Consider the following 10,318-nt stretch of genomic DNA (forward strand, 5'->3'; position numbering starts at 1 on the left):
GACCTGGTGGCTTGCTCTCTCATTTTCTCTCTCTGTCTCTGGTCAAATGAAAGTAAGCAAACAAATAAGTTAAATAAAATAATTCTTTAAAAAAATTATCTTAGATGCTATAAAAAGATTAGTCAAATATAATTACACATTCAGGGGTAAAGTTTAAAAGTTGGGACTGACCAGGAAAATCTAGAACATAGAGTTGCCTTGCCCAGAAGATAGGAAAGACAAATAAGCTGGCCCAGCCCATGTAGTAGGGCCTACTGTGCTGGACTACGCATTGGAAGCTACATGGTTGACCATGGGTTCAAGTCCTGGTCAACCTGACACACACTGGGTGTGTCCAGGCCCCAAGTCCTGGTGAGCTGGAGGCCAAGGATAGGGATCGCAGTGTGACCAGACCTCCCTTTGAAGGCGCTCCTCGCCTCCCCACCTCCATCTCTCTCTCTCTCGTTGTGTGCATACATGCTATCATAAATAAAATAAATAAAAATGTAAAAAATGAAAGAGGAGTAAGCCGTATTTAAACTCCGACTACTGGTCTTGCACACACTCAGAGCAGCAGCCTGGCCCTGCGTGTCCACCCGGAGCAGCATGCTGCACCACAGACTGGACAGAACTGCTGGTTCACATGGAGACACTTTATTTTTTATTTTTCCCCCAAAGTTAATATATTTCTTCCACAAAGAAAGGCAGGCAGGCAGGCCAGACAGGGTGCCCATACCACAATCCACCCCAAGCCCAGCCTGCCTGAACATAGGCACACCCTTTGTGGGAGCCCCAGTATGTTCACTGAAGCCTGTCGGAGAGACACATAGAAACAGATGATGACAAGTCTGACCTCGGGCCGTCTGCCCGAATAACTTTTCCTAATTTGAGTAGGTCGCTTAGTGTAGGACCTAGCGTGTGTTTGATGGTGGCAGAAGACCTCAGCAGCACATAACTTCATTGAATTCTTGGGTTTTCCTGAGTTTCTTCATCTTGTACAAGTGACTTCCTGTAGTCAGTGGAATTATTGGTCAAGACAGGCCTTTTGGCTTATTTTTCTTAGGCCACGCTTCCAGCCCATGCGATAGCTGCACAATGTGGAATAGGAAAGGAAGAAAGCAAAGAAATAAACATTTGAAAATATGAGGAAACCAGTGGAACTAGAGGAAACAGACATTGAGAAATTCAGAAAGAAACCAGATAAATAGAGAACATATTTGTGTATTCAGAATTATTTTCTACGGCATATTTATGGCAGGTACAGGGGCCTTGGCTGTTCTATTGTGCATTGTAAGAAAAAAAAGAAAGAAAAAAGAAACTTTTTTTCGTTCTCAAGCCTTTTCAAATGGTTCCTAAGTTTTTATAATATCTGACTGAATATTCCGTTTTAAAGTAGATTTGTAATACCTGCTGAAACTCCTGTGTCAGCAGCACATTCTGCAGCATTGCTAGCCATGTCGTTTTGATATTGGCATCTGGGAGGCCTGCATAGAGACTTGAAATCAGTGGCTGAAAGTCAACAGTTTCATCTATGCCCGTTTGCATTACTGGGCAGTGGTGAGGAGTTGTAAACAGGCACAGGCCATGTTTACATAATTAGCTTGCCCAGGACAGCAGGAGCCAGTATGCTTTGTTTACTTCCCTCTGTAGAACAGCTCATGTTAAAAGCAGTCACTCAGGGCCAGCAGGTGGCGTGGTGGTTAAGGGCACTGAACTCCCACATGGCTGACCACGGTTCGAGTCCTGGACCTGGTGGCTTTCCCCCCCCCCCCGTTTCTGGTCAAATTAAAATAAATAAAGTTAAATAAAACAATTCCAAAAAAAATAGTCACTCAATAAATATGTGTTGATGGGACCAGCAGATGGTGTAATGGCTATATCACTAGACTTCCATGTAGTCTACCGCAGTTCGAGTCCCAGACCACATGACCTAAACTCACACCAGGCGCGTATGTATGCATGTGTGCCCAAGATCCTGAGAGACTAGAGGAGAAGGGATTGTGATGTGGCCATCCCCCAAGGGGTGGAGGTGTGAGTTCTCGCTTTCTGTCTTTCTGGAGAGCGCATGTGCCCTATAGCAAAAACCTCTCAAAAAAAAAAAGTTTGGGGAACCAGCAGTTAGCATAATGGCTATGTCGCTGGACTCCCACATAGTCGACCGCAGTTCGTGTCCCGGGCCCGGTGGCTTAAAACTCACGCCGGGCACGTGTGCGTGCGTGCCCAAGATCCCGAGAGGAGAATGGAGGAGAAGGGATTGCGGTGTGACCATCCCCCCCTGGGGGGGTGATTTCTTGCTTTCTGTCTCTATGTCTCTCTCTGTCTGGCGAGCGCATGCGCCCTACAATGAAAATCTCTCTCAAAAAAAAAAGTTTAATTAATTAATCAATTTATAGGGAGAAAATTTCAGAATGGTTTGGTATGATTGAAATTATAGCCGTAAGTATATCTTAGTATTCAGAAACTTGGGTCATACTTTTAGAGAAGATGGTAGAGAATCAGCTACTATTTGTTATTGTTGCTTTTTGAAAAAGAAGTCTTAAATGGATCTTTTTAACCTCTTAACTGTAGCATTATTTGTGGTTTGTTTAATGATCAGATATTTATTTTGTCTATTGAAAATTAGTGTGCTTTTTAAATTAAACATGATGGGACCAGCAGATGATGTAACAGTTACGCTGCTGGGTTCCCCCGTAGTTGATCACAACTGACCACAATTCGAGTTTTGGATCTGGTGGCGTAAAACTCATACTGGGTTCATGTGTGTGCAGGTGCCCAAGATCCCCAGAGGAGAATGGAGGAGAAGGGATTGTGGTGTGGCCATTCCCACCAGGGGTGATTTCTTGCTTTCTGTCTCTCTGGCAAATACACACACCCTATAACAAAAATCTCTCTTTTAAAAAAAAAAAAAAAACATGAAACAGATAAAAACATAAATGCAGCTATTATAAAACTTTTTATGATCTGGTTTGGGGGTAAACTGGTAAATTTCAGATCATCCTTATTTTCTCCAATTAGCAGAAAGTGGAAAGGAGGGATTTTAATCAGGCACAGAGAGGTCAGTTTTATACCGGCACTATTTCAGTTCTTACCTTAGATTCCCATTGGGGTTATAGAGACAGAGGAAGAGGGCCACTGCTCTTTCCCCATACAAAATCCCATTTTAGACCCTCTGGATATCCATTTTGTGATGCTAAATTATTTTTACAAAATTAGTTTGTTTTTAAAAAATAAGTAAATATAGTTAAATTAAGGGAAAGATTAATTCTTAAAGAAAGCTGGAGAGTCCAGCAGGTGGTGTAGTGGTTGGGTGGTGCAGGACTCCCTCGTGACCTGACTGCTGTTCTAGTTCTGGACCTGGTGACTTGCTTTCTCACTTTCTTTCTCTCCCTCTCTCTTTCCTTCTCCCTCTCACTCTGGTCAAATTAAAATAGATAAATTAATTAAGGAAAAAATAATTCTTTTTAAAAAAGTGGTCTGTGTCAGTTAATCATAGCTATTTTATTTCTGATGCCCAGACTGTCATTCTGGCTAACGGCATTACCTCTGAGCTGACTCCCTTGTCCTTTTGGCAGCTCAGCGCTCTGACACTTTTGAAGTGTTCTTGCTTTTGGGCAATGCTAGAAAGTACCAGAAGAATTTGATTGTTTTCTTCTCTGAAACATGGGGTCATCTCCATCTGAGGAGGCTGATCTTTCACCGGGGAATAACATTAGCAGTCTCTAGGCTCGGCAGCTCACGGTGTGGTGACCGGCAGAAGGACTGCTGTTACGTGACGCTAGAGGCAGAGCTTCACTTTCCTGTTCATGGAAATACATTTCCACACCCACCCACTCCCCACCCAGCCTTCTCTGTGTGGCCTTCTGTATTCATCCTCTTCAACCCCAAGAGGTGAGTAACCACAGCCTCGATTAAAAACAATCTGTTTTTTCTTTTTACTTTGTTTTTTATTTTCTAAGAGGGTTTTGTTTTTGTTTTTGTTTGACTGGTTTTTGTTCTTTTTTTTTTTTTTTTTTTGCAATAGGGAGTGTGTACTCATCAGAGACAGAAAGCCATGCTGCTATCCCCTTCTCCTCCAGTCTCCTCTTGGGATCTTGGGCACACACACACGCTCAGTGTGAGATTTAAGCTGCCAGCTCTGGGACTTGAACTGCAGTCACCTATGTGAGAGTCCTGCGACATAACCATTACGCCATCTGCTGGTCCCTGTATTTGTTTTCTATTTGACAAATAACTGTATGTATTTATGGTGTGCATTGTGATGCAGTGGTAATGTGTCTACACTGTCGAACGATCAACTTGGACCAACTACCGTCGTCTTCACCTCAAATATTTGTCATTTCTTTGTAGTGATAAGATTTAAAATTCTTCCTTTTAGTTATTTTGAGGTGTATAGTACATTATTAGTTATTGTAGTCATTGGGCTGTGTAATAGAACTCATTCCTCTTAACATAACTTTGTGCTCATTACCCTTCTTCACACACTTCCACCATTTTAATTTTTGTTTTTAGCCTCACTTTAAAATTTCTCCTCTCTTCAGTTTCTATTATATATGATTACCCCAGGCGTCATTATTTATGTTATCCTCTTTTTGGCTTCGAACGTGTTACCTCGCAGCACGTACTTTTCTGCGGCTTACTATTTTTGCTTTCTGTGAGATCCCTGTCGCAGAAGCTCAGTTCATTTGTATTCAGTGCTTTGTTATATTTCCAGTTATACAGATGTGCCTCAGTCGTTGTGTTTTCCTATATTCCTTCCAGTTCTTTGCTACTAGGAAAATATTGCCGTTCTGAGTGTCCGTACTCTATGACTGAAACTGATTGACTAAAGGATATAGAAACACAGTATATAGATGTAATTAGCAGATATAGTGTATGCGAAAGGGAAGGGTCTGAGGGAGGACATGTAGAAGAAAAACAGGGAGGCAAAGCATTAATGGGACAAAGAAATGTGGTATTATCTGTTGAAGATGTTTTATAGTTTTATCAACTGGACTAGGGAGAAATGTTCACCTGTTGAAATATTTATTTTGTAAGCTAAATAATGTGATTGAAGGTATAAAAGAAAATGAAATTTAAAAAAGAAAAATATTGCTATGAACATTGCTGTGCATGTTTCCTTATGCATGTGTGTGGGGGCTTGTGAGGCTTTTTTATGTGATCACCCCATAGTAAGAAATAAAGGTGCATCTTGACTCCAGTCTACACCCAGACAGTAAGCTACACAGGACTGAAACAAACGTTACTTATGTGTATAAGGTAAAATATGACACTTACGGGTCATTAGGTAAAAGTGTAACAATACCCTAATCCATCCTGTTACCTTGAAATAGTGGCTGTGACCCACTAAATTGATCCACTAAATTGTAGCCCTCTGGGTTACCACTGGTAGTTTGGGAAACTACTCGAAGTATGAATTTGCCAGATCTACAATACTGTTTAAATGTTAACCTGAGAAGATTATGTCAGTTTGTTTTTCAGAGTGGTCGAACCTGTCTCACAGCAGGTGAGATTGCTGATCCCCACTCCTTGCTGTTGGCAGACGGGAATAGTGCCAGTCTCATGGGTGTGTGATGTTGTGTTCTAGAGTTTTAATTGGCTATTAATTGTTTAATTGCTTCTAATTTATTGTTACTGTTAGGTTGTCTGGAAAGTCATGACCATTTGTGCTTTTCTGTGCGAAAAAATGGGTCATGACTTTCCTGACAACCCAGTAATCGGATTATTTAGTGAGGAGACAACGACTGCAGACAATGTTGTAGCGTAGTATAGAGGTGTGCAGTTCTGTTGATGGAAGCACCGCCTAGCCCCTGGGGGGTCAGATAAAGCTCCACAAATACAGGCTTTCCGAAGGTTGTCCCTAAGAAGCTGTGTGGGATTTCAGAAGCCATTTCTGAACCGAGTTTTTCTAAGTAACATTTTTTTCTGCTATTAACACTACACTTTGATATTTATCTACATACAAAGTTTTATCTTTCTTGGATCTCAGTTGAGATATTCTAATGTCTGATGAAAATTATGGGTCTGCCGCCTAGAAAAATTGTTTCACCCCTTTTTTTCAAAGATTTATTTATTTATTTAATTTGTTAGCATTATTTTTTCATTTGACCAGAGAGAGAGAGAGAGAATGAGAAAGTGAGAAAGCAAGCCACCAGGCCCGGGACTCTAACCGCAGTTAGCTATGTGGGAGTCTAGTGTCCCAACCACCATGTCACCTGCCAGCCCCTAGAAAAATTGTTTATATTTAAATTCAACATAATTTCATAGAGTTCTTAGCCATTCTGGTACATTCTAGTGAAGGGATATCTAACAAGAATTTCCCCAGGAGTAGAACAAGAGATGGCTAATTCTCTATTCTAATCTCATTCATTTCCTATGTTGCATTGAGACCTCTGTCTTCCCCATTCTTCTCTCCCCCACATTCCAGTAACTGTAAAAGTTTGAAGGGGCCCCAACATAGAGGACAGGGTGTGCATAGGCTGTGCTGAACACGAGTCACTAAACCAAGATTAGGAATTCATCAGAACCAGGGGAAAAAATAAAGAACCTGGAAGCAACTGATAAAAAAAAGTCCCTGAGACTATCCAGTGGGAGTGGATGAAATGAATGCATGGTTTTCCTGTATGCAAAATGGTAGATTGAACCAGTTTTATTTAAATCTTAATGGACAGGATAATCCAATAGCCTTGAGGCCTTGGTAACACCTTGGTAATTGATAAGGGTTACATGGATCCCAGTAATCTGCATAATTTGTACACACTACTGACACAGTTAATATGGTTATAATTCTACATGTGTAAATTGATCTCTAAAAAGGAAATCGGCTTATGCTTTTTTTATCTTCCAGTACCATAAACATTTTTCAGTCATTTCCCTTAGGGCTTCTTTTATTCATCTAATGCCAAGAGTTAGACTCCTCCCCACTACTTTGGCTCCAAGGGACTTTATTCAGTATCCAGCTCTCTGACTGAACACCTAGTCAGGGCTGGAGACCTCACTAGATGCATTACTCTCTTCTGAGATGCCTCTTCTTCCCTGCCTTCCACCCCAAAGTCCACAGGTCTGAAGTAAAGCTGTATTGTACTATGAGGATCTCTGTGCCTACTTTTTGAAACCATCTCCTTCCAGAAGCCTTTTTTTTTTTTTTCTCCTTTTTTTTCCTTTTTATGAGAGGGGTTTTGGGGAGAGACAAGAAATAGTTGTTTCTGACAGGGTCTCATTGTGTTAGGCCCTCCTCTCTTCCTTCCAGTCAGCCAGGATTAAAGCGTGTGCAGCCTGACCCTGTGTGTTCAGGTTGGCCCAGGATCCTCATCGGGGCCCCCCATGCCACTTCCAGCTTAAGTGGGGCACTAACCACCTATGTGCCACCCTGTCTTATTCGATGTGGTAAGAGGTATGTGTGGATACATCACAAAACATACTAAGCTCTATTGGGAGGTCAACGCTTTAAATGCTAGAAGGTGTGTATGATTCAGCCAAGTAGAAAACTGGTGTCTTGCATCTGATCATTTTTAGCTTTCCTTGGGGACTAGCTGTTGGTGATGCAGTGGGAGGTAGGACAGACAGCTCTGTAAACAAACCACTGAAAACGTCAGGTGACACCTATGAAACACCTACCTCAGAGAAATCTATTGGCCAAGTTGACAACAAAGTACAACCCTGTTGGGCCAGAGGTTGTTATTCCTTTATTTTGACTTCAAACCAATTGTTTTTTACTTTTTTAATTACAATTTATTAATTTGCCAGAGGCCTTCTGGACTTGCCAGAGAGAGAGGGAGGGAGAGAGAGGGAGAAAGCATCCCCCAGTGGAGCATGGTCATGCTGCAGTCCCTTCTGCAGTTCGCCATCTTGTTTGGATTTGGGACACACACGCATGTACCTTATATGGTTTTCAATCCACAAGGGCTGAGATTTGAACCATGTGGTTGGCCTTCTGGGTTCTAGCTCCTTAACTACTGGGCCAGTCTAAATTGAAAAACAATTATTTTTAATGGTTCTGAATATGCCTCCAAATTTGCTTAGGGCTGTTTGTTTTTTGGTCTTTGGTTTTTTTTGTTTGTTTGTTTGTTTTTTGGTTTTTTTTTTTTAAAGGTTTTTGCTATAGAGCACGTGTACTCGCCAGAAAGACTCTAGAGAGACAGAAAGCGATAAATCACCTCCCCGGGGGATGGCCACGCTGCAATCCCTTGTCCTCCATTCTCCTCTTGGGATCTTGGGCACGGACACACATGCGCCCGGCGTGAGTTTAAGCCCCCGGGTCCAGGACTCAAACTACGGTCAACTACATGGAAATCCAACAACAGCCATTACACCAACTGCTGGTCCCAAATTTACTTAGAGCTGTTAATCTCTGGGGGGAAAAGTAGGAGAATCTGATAGGTGGTGAGTGTTCACACACCAAACAGAGGTCTCTAGTCATGGTCAGGACAGCTGCTCCCAGGTCACTACAAAGAGTCTCAGGAAAGATTGATTTGATTATTTGGCAAATCGAGGTATGCTTTTGGTGGTATTGCTGTAATTGTCTTATCTTTTTGTTCTTAGGAGTATTTAGGGGGAAATGAATGCAAAGACGAAAAAGTCAACACTAATCCGCTTCACAGCATTATCGACTTTGTAGGGCACATCACTATTTTGGAACCGGTGTGTGAATTATTCCCTGCTAATAAGAATCTGGCTCTTTTCCCTCTTAGAGAAAAGAAACTTGTGTGAAAGTTACCCTGAATTGCCAATTCTCAAACTTTTGTGCTCAAGACCTCTTTGCACTCTTGAGAATTATTGAGCAGGTTGTAACTGTTGCGGTTTCTAGTATAAGAAATTAAAACAGAGAATAAATGTAAATATTGTAGTAATTCAGACCCAGGCACCGTAGTGTAGTGACAGCGCAGTGCCTCGTGAGACTGGAAGCCACATGGCCAACCGTGGGTTTGGATCCTAGAGTTGGGTAAAAGCACGCTGGACTTGAGTGCCGGCACCCAAGATCCTGAGGAGCTGGAGGACTGAGGAAAGGGGAGCACTGTGTGGCAAGACCCCTGTTGATACTGTCTAATGAAATTAGCCAACATTAGATCTGTATATTCCATTGAGCCAGTAATGAGACGTTACTGGCCGGCCCCCCACCCCTTTACCTGTGTGCATACAGGCTGTCATTTTTTTTTTAGTTTAGTAACTTTCTTCAAATAACAGTATTAAGTCCAGTACATGTCGATATCAATAGGTAAATATATTTTTAATATTAGTGAGAAATGTAGCATTGTGATTTTGTAAACCTCTTCATGTCTGCCTTAGAAGACAGCAGGATTTTCAGATCTGCTTCTCCACTCATTCTGTTTTGTATAGGTTCTTTTGGTTGGATTTATGAAGAAAATCCAGCCTCACACAATATGTAGTTGGAAAAAGAAGAGTATTTTAATGGATTTTTTTTGAAAGGACTGTCTTGCTTTTAATCAAGTTCCAGAATGAGGGTACACAGCTTGGAAAAATGCTGTCCCAGCAGAAGATGCAAGGGTCTGCGTATAAAAAAGTATTTCTAGAAAATAACAAAGGGGCCACACATAACCCTGGCATTTCCTTCTGCTTCCCCTCGGTGCCGCTCCATACCCAGAGCCAGGAGGCTACTTCGTCCAGCTGACTCTGGGGATGTCGTCATGCTCCCTCAGAGTATCCAGGTGTCTGTTGAAGTCCTCTACTCTCTGCTTGTGGGTTTTGGACGCTTTCTTTGGGATCCTTTCCTTTTGCCGCTTCTCCTGCATCTTCTCGAAGGCTGCCTGGGCTGGTGTCCGCTTGTCCAGGCCATGCCGCTTCTCCTCCTCGTTCTTTTTGCTCATTCCCATCACTTCCAGGAGTTTCGCCTTGTCTTTGTCCTTCTTTTTCTTCGTCCACTTGGTCACACTGAGCTCTGCTACACCTTTTAGCTTCAGGGGCCCCTTTTGGACCTGCTCATAGTCTGCCATGACACCTGTGCCTAGGTCACCAAGTAGACTCAATGGATGTTTTCAGTAATTTTGCATATCCTCCTGTGAAATGACACCAAAATGTGAACAGTGATAGTTTCATAACGTTTAGTGGTAATATACAAGCTACATTATATGAATAGCTTCTGCACTATTACATCAACACAGCTGGTCTCACTTGTACTCAGAATGAGTTTCTTTACCAGTGCGCATGAGTTGTGATACCATGCGTTAGTCATTTGGAAAATACTGGTTCACTGGAATATACAGATCTTCTAATGTTGACTAATTTCATTAGACAATATCAACAAATCACATTCGTTAATATCTTTGCTGATCACATCAGAAGTCTTTTAAAAAGTGCTGGGGGGGGGGGGAACCAGCAGTTAGCG

General features: G+C 42.0%; 1 protein-coding gene and 1 pseudogene across 1 annotated transcript in view; one reads left to right on the plus strand and one right to left on the minus strand.

The window, feature by feature from the left end:
- The window catches only part of CFDP1 (chromatin remodeling protein CFDP1), a 141,160-nt gene that overhangs the window by 66,058 nt on the left and 64,784 nt on the right, over positions 1 to 10,318 (plus strand). The gene's annotated exons all lie outside the window — the stretch shown is intronic.
- LOC102468897 (protein FAM32A pseudogene) overlaps positions 9,588 to 10,318 on the minus strand; it is a 5,359-nt pseudogene continuing 4,628 nt past the window's right edge.

This window comes from Tupaia chinensis, unplaced genomic scaffold (genome assembly GCF_000334495.1).
Source record: "Tupaia chinensis unplaced genomic scaffold, TupChi_1.0 Scaffold000355_1, whole genome shotgun sequence".
NCBI classification, from domain to species: domain Eukaryota; kingdom Metazoa; phylum Chordata; class Mammalia; order Scandentia; family Tupaiidae; genus Tupaia; species Tupaia belangeri.